This window comes from Eutrema salsugineum, unplaced genomic scaffold (assembly GCF_000478725.1).
Source record: "Eutrema salsugineum unplaced genomic scaffold, Eutsalg1_0 scaffold_17, whole genome shotgun sequence".
Classification (NCBI taxonomy): domain Eukaryota; kingdom Viridiplantae; phylum Streptophyta; class Magnoliopsida; order Brassicales; family Brassicaceae; genus Eutrema; species Eutrema salsugineum.
The window spans coordinates 5,320,440-5,334,315 of NW_006256852.1; the positions used below are offsets into that span (position 1 = coordinate 5,320,440).

The window sequence follows — 13,876 nt, forward strand, 5'->3', positions numbered from 1 at the left end:
CTTGGGGTAGATGACAACCTCCAAAGTGGCAAGAAACTGTTGTGTGATCCCCTCGTAAGCAACATCGCTCATCATGAAGAACTCGGCCAAGCCCATGTTTTGAAAGATGAGTGTAACATCATCGAGTATCTCAAGCTTCTTCAACAGCTCCATATCAGGGAATCGACCTTGAGCTACTCTTATAGAGTTAAAGTGGTCCAAGTACTCCTCAGTAGTCGGGAAATGTTCCTCCTCGGGCTCGGGCTTTGGTTCCTTCTTGGTCTTCTTGGCATAGTCGGGTGCGTGGGGAACTATGGCTCTCAGCTCATCTCCATCGATCTCAGTGGCTGCCTGCTTCCCATTCCTTTTTGGTTCAAGGGTTGGAACCAGAGTGAGCTCGGCGTTCCTTGCTCGCTTGGCAGCTGGCTCACCATCGGATCTCACGGAGGGTTTCTTGCTTGTTCCACCATTGCGTGCTACGGCCACGGCTTTCCCTTTCGTGCTCCTCCTCTGGACCTCATTTTTGTTCGTCTCATGAGTGGGAACAGCTCGGTCGCCGGTCATCTGCAAGACAGATCCTCAAAGAAAGCGTTAGAATCAAGTACAACGACAAGCACAGGTTTCTGAAGATAGCAAAGACAGAGCTTTTCTCTAACAAGATCATAGTTATAGCTTTGTCATACATCAAAGAGAGAAGTAAGAACAAGCCAGAACAACCGATTAGAGACAAGTTATCAAGACACTTCAGCTCAAGTACACAAATCATCATTAAGACCGATTCCAAGCGCATTTTCTCAAGAATTTTGAAAACTCAAGAACAAGTGATTTTCAGAACAAAAACCGGTTTTTCTTGTGTTGTCTATCCTGATGGAATTTTTAAAATTATTCCCAGAGGTCGATATGTTCTAAAAGAATCGATTCCACATTTTACAAACTTAAAAGCTCGCAAAGAATGAAGGAAAAAAGATGAGTTCTTTAAGAAGCAAATACCTTTGGGAATCCAAGATTCAAGTTTAGTGGAATGCTTATGATGAATAGACAACACCCTAGCGAGTCTAGAACGCTTGGAATCACAAGAAATGGATGAGAAATGAGAGAGATATGTTCGTGAAATGCAGAGAAAAGAGAGAAGAAGGCGAACTCTCGGTTTTGGCTCGGGATGGAGGCTGGTATGGGCGGTGTCGCGCTTTCCAGCTGGCGCTTGGACTGTAGTGGGACTGGTCCCCCCTTCTCCTCCAGCTGCGACCGTTGACCCGCGCCAAAACAGCTTTGACCGGGCGTTTAAATTCAAATTACCGCGCAAAGGCTTTCAAATGGCGCGACTTTGGAATGACGTGAGCCGTACGGACTAGAGTGGTTTTTCTCGTGTTCTCTTGAGCGGCCTCGACTTGTTCTACCTCGAGGGCACTAAGCCGAGTGGGCTAAGTTCAAGTTAACAAGAATTTCCCCGCGGCCTTCAAATCTTTTCCTTAGTCCGTGCAAACCTTCTTCTTTGACTCAAGTGTCCCAAGTGTTTATGTTTTTGATCGTTCTTGAAACTGGGCACCTCGGTGTGCTCCACCACGAGGGTATCATGCCGAGGTCACTTGTATTAACAGAGAACACTTGGTGCTGGGGGTTTAAACGGTCCTGCCTTGGTGTAAACTGGTCACGGCCTCGATCGAGGTTTTAGACCGTTTGAGATGAACCTTGCCCCTCGGTATAATCATACCGAGGTGTTTACACCGTGGGTCTCCCCCACACTTAGTCATCTCACCACATAACTTCTTAAGCACGGCCATGGTGAAATTAAGTCGAGGAGTTTAGCTGAGGTTCTCAAGCTATTACTCGGTAAAAGGTGACCGCGGTATGTATATACCAAGGGTCGATACCGAGGCTACGTACACTCTAGGACTTAATTCATCAGGCCGTGTCATTTTCGAGCTTTTTCTTATTCTCATCATCAAGATTCACCATCTAACTCCTGAAACACTTAACAAACCCTTCAAAAAGCTTCAAGTAAAAAGAAAAAGAAGATGAAAAATGAAATATTTACAAGGATAAGCTTGGGGTGTCTCCCAAGAGCACTTTGTTTATCGTCACTAAGTTTGACTTTCCATACCTTTTCAGGCTGATTCTGGTTCAAGAAGAGGAACTGAGGTAGCTCCCTCTCTTGTTTCTGATGCCAGGTAGTGTTTTACCCTCTGACCGTTTACTACAAAGCCTTGTCCATCTTTTCCTTTCAAAACAACCGCTCCATAAGGCCTTACTTCAAGAATTTCGAATGGACCGGACCATCTGGATCTCAACTTCCCAGGGAATAGCTTGAGTTTCGAGTTAAACAGCAGAACTTGGTTTCCTTTTTTGAACTCTCTCTTGTGTATCTTCTTGTCATGAAGCGCCTTGGTCCTTTCCTTGTAGATCTTAGAGCTCTCAAAAGCATCTAACCTGATTTCCTCAAGCTCGTGAAGCTGTAAAACCCTCTTCTCTTGTGCAGTCTTGATGTCAAAGTTCAGAAGTTTCACTGCCCACAATGCTTTGTATTCCAACTCAACCGGTAGATGACAGCTTTTCCCATAGAGCAAGTTAAACGGTGAGGTTCCAATGGGGGTCTTGTACGCGGTTCTGTAAGCCCACAAAGCATCATCAAGTTTCTTGCTCCAATCCTTCCTAGATGAGCTCACGGTTCTTTCTAAAATAGCCTTTATCTGTCGGTTAGAGACCTCCACTTGACCACTAGTCTGCGGATGATAAGGTGTGGCCACCTTGTGCCTTACCCCATGCTTCCTTAAAAGACTCTCAAGAGTCTTATTGATAAAGTGGCTTCCCCCATCACTGATTACTACTCTTGGAACTCCAAACCGTGGGAAAATGATACTTTTGAAAAGCTTTACCACCACTTTTGAATCGTTGGTTGGGGATGCAACAGCCTCGACCCACTTACTCACATAGTCCACCGCGACAAGGATGTACTGGTTTCCGTTTGAACTCACAAAGGGACCCATGAAGTCAATGCCCCAACAGTCGAAGACCTCGACCTCAAGGATTGGGTTTTGGGGCATCTCATTCCTCTTGGATATGTTACCGTGCCTTTGACAAGCCTCGCATCTCGATACCACATCTTGAGCGTCCTTGAACATAGTCGGCCACCAGAAGCCGCTTTGCAAAATCTTGGCAACCGTCTTGAATGCACCTAAGTGACCACCGTACGCTGAACCGTGGCATTCTTGTAGCACCGGATGGATCTCTTCTTCGGCCAAGCATCGCCTATAGAGATGGTCCTTGTTAAGCACGTAAAGATACGGCTCATCCCAATGATATCTCATCACATCTCTAAAGAACTTTTTCCTCTGATAGGCATCAAGATCCGGTGGCTCTAAACCGCAAGATAGGTAGTTCACAAGATCCGTGAACCATGGGAGGCTTCTTTCCTTGATCGTGTTGGCCTCTTCCACCTCTAAGTAAGACCGTACCAACATGAGATGTTCCTCAGGTAAAGCATCGTTTATGGGGACCTTTTCTTCAATCCTCAGCCTTGAGAGATGATCTGCGGCCCCGTTTTCAATGCCCTTCTTGTCAAGTATTTCCATGTCGAACTCTTGGAGCAATAGGACCCATCTCAAAAGCCTCGGCTTAGCGTCTTTCTTAGACATCAAGTACCTCAAGGCCGCGTGATCAGTGTAGACCGTGACCTTTGATCCCACTAGATAACTCCTGAATTTGTCAAATGCAAACACAATGGCAAGCATTTGCTTCTCGGTGGTTGCATACTTTTCTTGAGCTGAGTCCAAGGTGCGGCTGGCATAATAAATCACATGGAGTTTCTTATCTTTCTTCTGCCCCAAGATAGCTCCCACGGCATAGTCAGATGCATCAGTCATCACTTCGAAAGGTAAAGACCAATCGGGAGCTTGTACAATTGGTGCACTGATCAAAGCCTCCTTGATCCTCTTAAACGCTTCCTCACACTCTTCATCAAAGATAAACTCCACCTCTTTGCACAATAGCCTAGTTAAAGGCCTAGCTATCTTGGAGAAATCCTTAATGAACCGCCTATAGAACCCAGCGTGCCCAAGAAAGCTTCTTATCCCTTTTACAGAATTCGGAGCTTGTAGGTTCACCATTACCTCGATTTTGGCCTTGTCCACCTCAATTCCCTTCTCTGATACCTTGTGCCCCAAGACAATGCCTTCTTGTACCATGAAATGACACTTCTCCCAGTTCAATACAAGCCTATGCTCCTCACATCTCTTTAGAACCTGAGAAAGATTAGCAAGACATTCGGAGAAAGAGGAAGTATACGGAGAAATCATCCATAAACACCTCAACTTTCTCTTCAATTAGATCAGAGAAAATGTGCATCATGCATCTTTGAAAAGTGGCCGGTGCATTACACAAACCGAAAGGCATTCTCCTATAAGCATAAGTGCCATAAGGGCAAGTGAATGTCGTTTTCTCTTGGTCTCTTGGATCTATTGGTATTTGGAAGAATCCATAGTATCCATCGAGAAAACAGAAGTAAGGATGATTGGCTAATCGTTCAAGCATTTGATCAATGAATGGTAAAGGGAAATGATCTTTTCTTGATGCAGAATTCAATTTCCTATAGTCAATGCACATGCGATGGCCGGTTATAGTTCTTTGGGCTATGAGTTCATCCTTATCATTTTTTACCACCGTGATACCACCTTTCTTGGGCACAACGTGCACAGGAGATACCCACCGAGAGTCAGAGATTGGATATATGATCCCTGCCTCAAGGAGTTTTAGTATCTCCTTCTTAACCACCTCCTTGAGGTTCGGGTTAAGGCGACGTTGGTGCTCAATAGAGGACATGGCTTGGTCCTCCAGGTGGATTCGGTGAGTGCATATATCAGGAGAGATTCCTCTTATGTCGGCCAAGGAATACCCTATTGCTCTCCTAAATTTCTTGATTTCGTTAAGCAATGCACGTTCTTCATGTTCAAGCAAACTATCGTTTATGATCACAGGGAAAGTGGAATTCAAGCCTAAGAAAGCATACCTGAGCCCTGTTGGTAGAGGCTTGAGCTCAACAGGGGGAGCGTCTGCCTCATTCCAATCGGTATCAAAGCTACATTGGCCCGGAACAGCTTCCTCGGCCTTTTCTTTGTTCTTGCGCGGATTACCATCGGCCTCGATATGAGTTGCCACGGCCATGATATCCCGAGGTGTCTCCTCTGTTCCCATGGACCCCTCGCTGTCTAAGATGTCGAGGCCACTCTTCCTGAGCTCCAAAAACCTAGCCTCAGCTCCAAGTTCCTTCGGTTGGTCCAAAAGTTGCTTGTACACCTCGCTTTCCTCGTTCAAGTACCCGTGCTCGCTTTGTTCACGTGTAAGGACCACTTGTAACGGATCCTCTGCGTTCAACTCTTCCAGGAGCTCATCAGCTAGCTCCTCCATCACTTCCACATAGAAAACCTGACCTCCAATAGTCGGTTTCTTCATCATCTCTTTCACATTGAACTTCATATGCTCGGAACCGATGTGTAGTTCAATCATTCCTCCTCTCACATCTATAATGGCTCCTGCGGTCGCTAGGAACGGTCGGCCCAAGATGATAGGGTCCAATGGTTCCTCGTCCATCTCAAGAACTATGAAGTCCGTGGGGATTTCTATCTCACCGATCCTTAAAGGTAAATCCTCAAGCAAACCCACCGGTAAGCGAACCGATCTATCAGCTAGTATAAGAGAGATCTTGGCCGGCTTGTAACTTTTGTATCCCAATCTCTTCGCCACCGTGTATGGCATTAAGCTCACAGAAGCTCCTAGATCACACAAGCAGTTTGAGAACTTCAAGTGACCTAAAGCACACGGTAAGGTAAAGCTGCCCGGATCGGATAGCTTCCTTGGTATAGACCTCCTTTGTATTATGGCGCTGCATTCATGGCTCAGTATTACCATACCCTGGAGCTCCTTTGTCTTGTTGAGGATCGCATCTTTTAGAAACTTCCCAAGCTGTGGTATAGCTAAGAAAGCATCTATAATGGGTAAGGTGAGTTGCGTGTTCTCCAAGTGTTTCTCAAAGACCGCTTTGGCTTTGTCTAAGATTTTCTTTTTGAAACGCCCTGGGAACGGTATCTTGGGTTGGTAAGGTGGTGGTGGAACGTATGGCTTTTCAGGCTCAGTTGTCTTTTCCACCTCTTTTCCTTTGTCCTTGATCGGTTCTTTCTCAAAATCCGCTTCTTTACACGCATCACCTGAGGCTGCCTCCCCCTCTGATTGCTCATTGGCCTCAATGAGCGTAGTCTTAGGCGTTGGAGCTTGTAGTTCTTTACCACTTCTCAATGTAATGGCGTTCACATACTCCTTGGGGTTTGGCTCCGGTTTACCTGGTAAAGCCGGGCCTCGGGATGATGTAGAGGCTTGATTCTGCTTAAGCTCTCTGATATCTTGCTGCATTGTCGCGTGCTGGCTCTCAACTCTCTGTTGACCCTGTAACAGTTGCTGTAATATCCCACAGACGTCGTTTCCCATCTGATTCTGACCCGTTCCCTGATGCTGTCGCTGATTACCCATCGGCTGCGGATTGAACCCTGGTGGAAACTTGTGATGCTGCGGTTGGCTGGTGAAGTTGTTACCCTGAGCTGCTTGATTCTGTTGAGTGTAGCCGTGCTGTTGCCCACTAAACTGTTGCTTGGGCTGGAAGGTATTCTGATAAGGAGCCTTTTGAGCGTAGCTTTGTTGTTGTTGCGGAGCAGGGTAGACTTGATCGTGAGGGTTAGCTACATTTGGGTTTCTGTATGAGAGGTTTGGGTTACTGTTGTAGTTGTTGAACCGCTGATACCTCTGCTGGTTCCCTATGTAGTTCAGCTCCTCTTGAGTTAGACCATCTTCGTTTACATTATCAAAACTTGGCCCTTGCTCATCAAACTCGCCTACAAAGTGTATTGGCTTTTGAGTCGCCATCAGAACTTTGTCAAGCTTGCTCTGAAGCTCTCTGATATCCTTTTTCATACGCTGTTCTTCACCAGAGCCCTCTGTACGGTTTGCTCTATCAAAGTCGTCGCCATAAGTATCATTAGACATGGCTAGGTTCTCGACTAGTTCCATTGCCGCATTGATCTCCTTCCCAAGAAAATTTCCATTTGAAGCTGTATCGAGTTGGTTTCTGATCTTGGGGAGTGCACCTCGGTATAAAGTACTCAAGAGGGATGCCTCTGAGAAGCCGTGGTGTGGGCATTGGTTAGTATAGCTTCTAAACCGTTCCCAAGCTTCGCTAAAGCTCTCGTTGTTGTGCTGCGTGAAGCTTGAGATTTGGTTTCTGAGCTTAGCCGTGCGTGATGTGGAAAAGAACTTTGATAAGAACGCCAGTTTACACTGCTCCCAGGTTTGTATAGAACCCCTCGGGAGGTTCTTTTCCCACTGGTGAGCTTTATCACCGAGGCTGAATGGGAACAAGCGTAGCTTGAAGCTATCTTCCGAGACACCATTGATCTTAGTTAGGTCGCAAACCCGATCAAACTGATCTAGATGCTCAAGAGGGTCTTCTCCGGCTAGACCGTGGAACTTTGAGTTCTGCACCATGTTGAGTAGGGAAGCTTTAACTTCAAAGTTGTTGTTTTGAACCGGTGGAGCTTGAATCCCAGCTCGGTATTGGTGCGCATTAGCTCGGTCGTTCTCTCCAACAAAGACCGGAGGAGGTTGTCTCTGAGCTTGTGGCGGTGGCGGATGAACATGGTGGGCTTGTTGCTCGTTTCTATTAGCTTGTTGTTGGTTTTGCTGAGCAAGCCTTTCGTTCCTCTGAGCATGTTGTTGGTTAACATAAGCTTGTTGTTCATCCCTGCCTGCCTGCGCCTGATTAGCATGAGCCTGGTGTTCGGCTTCGTGAGCCTGTTGCTCGATCCTTTGCTGTTCTGCCATTCCAAGTCGTTCAAAATGCCGTTCCCTCTCGCGAGCTCGCCTCTCAATCCGGTTGATGTTGTCGTCGTACGGTAGAGGCGGTTCTGTGCTCCGAGACCTGGTTTTCATGCACCTGAAAGCAACACAAGAACTTGCAAAGAAGTGAGTAAAACAAAGAAAGGTAAAATCTTGAACTCAAGAACAAACAAAAGACTAATGCTCCGACAAGTTGGCAACGGCGCCAATTGATAGATAAAACATTTTAGGTCTCAGGGCTATCAATCCCCTTTGTCGAAGTAGCACAAAGAGGTATCAATCCAGACAAGTCAACGAGACACTAGACTATGATGTTTGTTCATTTAAGTCAAGACAAAAGGTGAAGGTTTCGAACTAAGCTAAGTAACAAACGACTAAGCATGAAAGGTAAAGCAAATGATTAGATCTAAACAGAGACAGGATGCAAATAATAACTAAACGATTCAGATGATGATAATATGCAATAAAGCAAGGGACTTTAGACGAGATACTTGACTCGGGTGCTTCCAAGTTCAACTAGTTGGTTAATGAATCAAAACATCAAGCGGTTTCATTTAACTTTGAACTCAAGGCATCTTAATCTTCTCATGAAAGTATTAAGCATCTAAACTGATTCTCCTTCATACCAAAAATGTCTTTTGAGAAGCATCGAATCAATCAGCAATAAGAATCAGTTCAAAAATGTCATTTAAGAGAACAAACTATCACTCTCGCGATGAAAGACTCTTAAACCCTTAACCGAGTGGTTCAGACATTTCTACAAACACTTTTGATGCGAGATATGTCTCAGATCTGAACCTCAAGTGATGTGCTTGGATCCAGCCTAGAGATCTCGTCGGTTAAAGAATGAAACATGCAAGACTAGACACCTAAACCCACTAATCTACCTTGAAAGCACCCTAATCTACTCATCTAAAGCCGCTTAAACGACTACTCACTAATCATAACGAGCTCACTAAGTCCTTTGCAAGACGTGTAGCTGGTCATGATGAGGAGTTTAATGTTAGATGATAAAAGAAATAAAGAAAGAACAAGATTTTTCATGCAAAAACGAGATATCGGATTAGAATGATCAAGGTTCACCCAAAGAGGCAAGTTCTTAAAGCTAAAAACAGATAAGAGATAAGATGATTAGGTTTTTAGTCTCAAAATGTATATATAGCAAAGGTAAAGTGTCGCGGGTCAGCCCGGAACAAACCGGGTACTGAACCGCGTTCTTGGGCTGATGGGTGAGTGCCACGGTGTGTCGGAGAGTGAAGCCGAGGTCTTCATGTCGAGGAGCGCACGTGAGTCCAGATCCAAATGAAGATCTCGTGAAGAACACGTCAAGAACATGCATGAACCCTAGTCTTTGATCCATCTTCACGTGTGTGTTTTTGAGCAGCTTTGTTCTTGATTCTGGGCTTGTGACAATGGACCTCGGGATAAAATGCTGAGGCGCTTGGACGTCGAGGGGTTCGGGAGAACAGGGTCCGGCATGCACGCCGAGGTCGCTACACCCAGGTGCATGTTCAACACTTAGTCGTTTCCAGCTCCTTTCTTACGTGTGCATGCCTTGATCCCAACGTGCCGAGGTATCTGTACGAGGCCTAGCTCAGGATACTTCCAAAATATGAGCCTTGACTTGGCCGATGTCGAGGTAATGATGCCGAGCCCTGAAGAAACACTTAGCGCGTATCACAACATATTTGGGCCCGTATCGACCATGTCGCCTTCCGGCGGCAGTAACTTTCGACCCACGACTCCGAATGCTCTGAGACCAGTTTCATAGTCAAGGTGACTCAATAAACTCGAACTTTGGTGAAGAAACCGTCGGAGCTTGGGTAGTGGAAGTCTTCCTGGACTTCACATCTTTGAACCGCATCGAAATCACCGGAAAATAAGCTGTTCGGACCGATGTGAACTCCGGAGACTTTATCTTTCAAACCACTCGTCCGAGTTGAGCGATCCCTACTGTTCTGAAAAGGTCTTTCACAGATCTCAAATTTTGATGAAGACCGGGTAAGCTGATTTGGTCCGGAAAGGCTCCGTCCGCCGTGACCTTTGTACTTCGCCGTTCAGTTCTCGGATGCGCGTAATGTTGATGTATCTTCCGGAAGCTGTATCTTTCTCCCTACTGGTCCGAATTGGATGATTCTAACTGTTCTGGGATCTTTGTTTTATTATCTCCAACTTTGCTGAAGACCCCGCCAACTGATTCGGACCGGAAGGTTCCCCGGATTTCTGATCTTTGAATTGCGCAGACAAAGACAGATTTTGGTCGAGAAAAGCTTCCCGCGGTAAGAAAAATGACCGAGGGCTGTGTACCGCGGTGAGCTTTTTGGTCGTAAAAATTCTTTCGCCTCGGCCCAAACTCGACCCGCGGTATTAACGCCTGATCTTCGACCCAGGCTGACTTTGGTCGATCGGTACGGACTTTGGTCGAGGTTGGACGATCGGTAAGGATTTTGGCCGGTAATGAGCGATCGGTAAGGGTTTCTGTCCGTCCGGTACGCGATTTGGCCGAGAAATTCCTCCAAGAGGTTTTCACCATTTTTGACCGTTTTCTTCACCGTCTTCTTCTCTGCTCCTCTTCTTAAGCTCCAAATGACTCCCAAAGCACCTGATAAAGACCTCAAAACATGCAAAACTCTTTGGGACCTAATGCAAGCCCTAAATCCTATTTTCATGCCTAAAGACTCAATTTACATGGGAAAACACATGATGAGGACTCTAAAATGCACTCTAAATGATGTAAAATATAGACATATCACAAGGATCGAAGCTTCCTTCACCAAAGTTGGAGATATATGAGTCCTATGTTCTCTGCAACCGGAATCACTCGATTCGGACAAGTATCGTAGAAGTTACACTCTCCGGAATGCAAAGTGGTCCAAACAGCCCTGAATGATGCGAGCTAAGTGAAACATGCCGCGATGGAATGCCACGGTCCACACTTGGCCGTGGCACTTAATTGCAATCCTTCGGCGATTGACACGATCTTCATGCCACGGTCTACACTTGACCGTGGCAAAGAGACATTTGGCTGGGAAGGACTTTACAAGCATTCGGCATTTGACACGGTTTGAATGCCACGGTCTAGGACTTGACCGTGGCAACTTTTACACACCTTCGGCGATTGACACGGTCTGAATGCCACGGTCTAGGGCTTGACCGTGGCAACTTTTCACAAACCTTCGGCGTTTGACACGACCACTTGCCACAGGTTTTGGACGAGACTTGTTAGACCGCGGCACCAAGATGCAACCAAGAACACGCGAACAAGACTTTGACACGGTCAAGTTGCCACGGTCACACCAAGAACACACTTGACCGTGGTAAACTCATCTTTACCCACCAAGACCAAGTCAGTACCCGGTTTGTTCCGGGTTGACCCAGTTCGCCCAAGACATCTATATATAGTTTTTAGACCTAATTTGGAGAGAACCTTTTATCCATTTTTAGTCTCTTTTCCCTTTTTGTGAAAGATCACTTGTTACACTTTGCTTTTGAGCTTAATATCGATTTGAAGAGTCTTTTTCATCTTGTTTTATCATTACTTATCATCAAATCACACTTCTAATCATGATTAACAACACATCTTGCAAAGGATCTAGTGTGTTGATCATGATTAGTGAGTAATCTCCATATTAAGGTCTTAGATATGTAGATTAGGGTGCTTAAGTGGTAGATTAGTGAGCTTAGGGGTTAGATCATGCATATTCCATTCTCTACAACTTGTTCTCTATGCTAGATCCAGACAAATCATATGTGGTCTAGATTCTGGGCATTTCATGCACCAAAAGTGTTTGATGAAATGCCTGAACCAAGGTTGTTAGAGGTTTAAGTGTTATTCATCATGGGAATGATTGTTCATATGCTTAAATGACAGATTAAACTGATTCTTAATGCTTGTTAACTCATGTTTCACTGATGATGATTGGGTTAGAAACTGTTTTAGCATAGGAGTTAATACCTTCATGAGAGGATTAACTTAATTAAAGATGTTTATGTTGAATGGTTTGCTTGATCATATGATTCATTAGTTCATTAGTTTATCACTGAAGGCACCCTAATCCACTATCATGTCTAAGACCTTTCTCATCATCATTCATACATTCTCATCATTTGTCATTGTTTAGTTTTTGTTTAATCATTTCATTAGTCTTTAATCCTGTTTAAGTTTGTAGTTGTCTTTAGATAATCAAAACCACTCATGTTTGCTTATATTAAGAACCTGATCACATAGTTTAGTGTCTAACACCACATCTGGATTGATAAACCCCTTGTACTACAAGACAGGGGATTGATAACCTCTACAAAGAGCCTTGAAAACTCTTAGTTATCAATTGGCGCCGTTGCCAAATTGTGGTTGTTTAGCATTAAGCTTTGATCTGTTCTTGAGATCAAGTGCTTACTTTCTTGTTTTTACTGATTACTTTCAAGTTCTGTTTGTGATTTCAGGTGTATGAACACCAGGTCTAGATCAAGAAGTTGTGGTCCACCTTTCCCTCTCAACGACAACATCAATCTTTTGGTACCAAGGAGGAGAAGGGACAGACATGGAAGACAGGTTGATCAGGCTGATATGGAAGATCAAAGAGAGCATGTGGTGGATATAGAACAACCTGTTCAGGAGCAACAGGCTCAGGGTAATGGAGCTGGTAATGGAGTTGGTCAAGGGTTACATCAGGGTAATGTTCATCAGGAACAGGTGCATCAACAACAAGCTTATGTCCACCAGGGACAAGCTAAAGCTCATCAACAGAGGCATCAGGCCAATGCACAGCAAAGACAACAGGTGCACCACCAACACCAACCCTTCCAACACCAGCAAAGAAGATATGAGCAACCCCAAGTCTATGTTGGAGAGAATGACAGGGCCAATGCTCATCAGTATGGAGCTGGAATTCAGGCACCACCTGTGCAAAACAACAACTTTGAAGTGAAGGCATCATTGCTGAATATGGTTCAGAACTCCAAGTTCCATGGATTAGCAATGGAAGATCCCTTGGAACACTTGGATGATAAGGTGTGTGACCTGACTAAGATTAATGGAGTTTCAGAAGACAGCTTCAAGCTAAGACTATTCCCATTCAGTCTTGGTGACAAAGCTCACCAATGGGAAAAGAATCTTCCAAGAGGCTCCATCCAAACCTGGGAGCAATGCAAGCAAGCTTTCCTGTCTAAGTTCTTCTCAAATTCAAGAACTGCAAAACTGAGGAACCAAATCTCTAGCTTCACTCAGCACAGCAATGAGAGTTTTGGTGAAGCATATGAGAGATTCAGGAGCTACACAAACCAATGCCCACACCATGGGTTTAGTGAGGCTTCTCTTCTCAGCACACTTTATAGAGGAGCTCTTCCCAAGATTAGAAACCAGTTGGATACTGCTTCCAATGGGAACTTTCTGGGTAAAGAAATTCATGCTGCTTTAGAGCTAGTGGAGAACTTAGCATTGAGCAATGATACTTATGGTGAAGACTATGACATATCAAATAGGTCTGAAGGTTCAATCTCAGAACAGAGGCTCACCAGAGAAGTCAAGGAGTTGAGGAGTGAATTGGTCAAGTTGAAGCTGGTAACTCACAAGCCAATGCATTTTGTTGGAGAGTATGAGGAACCTTCTCAAATCTTTGAGAACATAAGTGAAGAAGGTCTTACCCAGGAGGAGCTAAACTACATTGGGAATCAGAGGTTCCAGAGATATCAGTATGGTAATGCCAATCCAAACCTTTCTTACAGGAACACCAATGTAGCTAACCCACAAGACCAGGTCTATCCCAATTCTCAAGCTCCACAGAACTTTGTTCCCAAGAACAACTTTCAGGGATCTTTTCAACCAAATAATCAGTTTGCTCAGAATCAAGGTTTTGGACAGCAACAGTAACCATTTCAGGGTCCTAGTTTCAGTACACAGCAGCAAAAGGCACCACCAGGGTTTGGTCCACCACAGTTCCAACAGCAGGCGCCGGTTCAACAACAGTTTCAGCCACCAATGGTTCAGCAGCGGCCACAGATGGGGACAGATATGGTTGGTATT

At 45.0% G+C, this 13,876-nt stretch overlaps 2 non-coding genes across 2 annotated transcripts; one reads left to right on the top strand and one right to left on the bottom strand.

Moving 5' to 3' along the window:
* The first annotated feature begins 7,141 nt into the window (after nucleotides 1–7,141).
* Nucleotides 7,142–7,248, top strand: LOC112087642. Its single transcript, XR_002900188.1, has one exon. It is a non-coding gene; the product is annotated as a small nucleolar RNA R71 (small nucleolar RNA).
* A 5,800-nt stretch (nucleotides 7,249–13,048) lies between these two features.
* On the bottom strand, nucleotides 13,049–13,155 carry LOC112087664. The gene has a single exon (XR_002900210.1). It is a non-coding gene; the product is annotated as a small nucleolar RNA R71 (small nucleolar RNA).
* Between the last annotated feature and the right edge of the window lie 721 nt (nucleotides 13,156–13,876).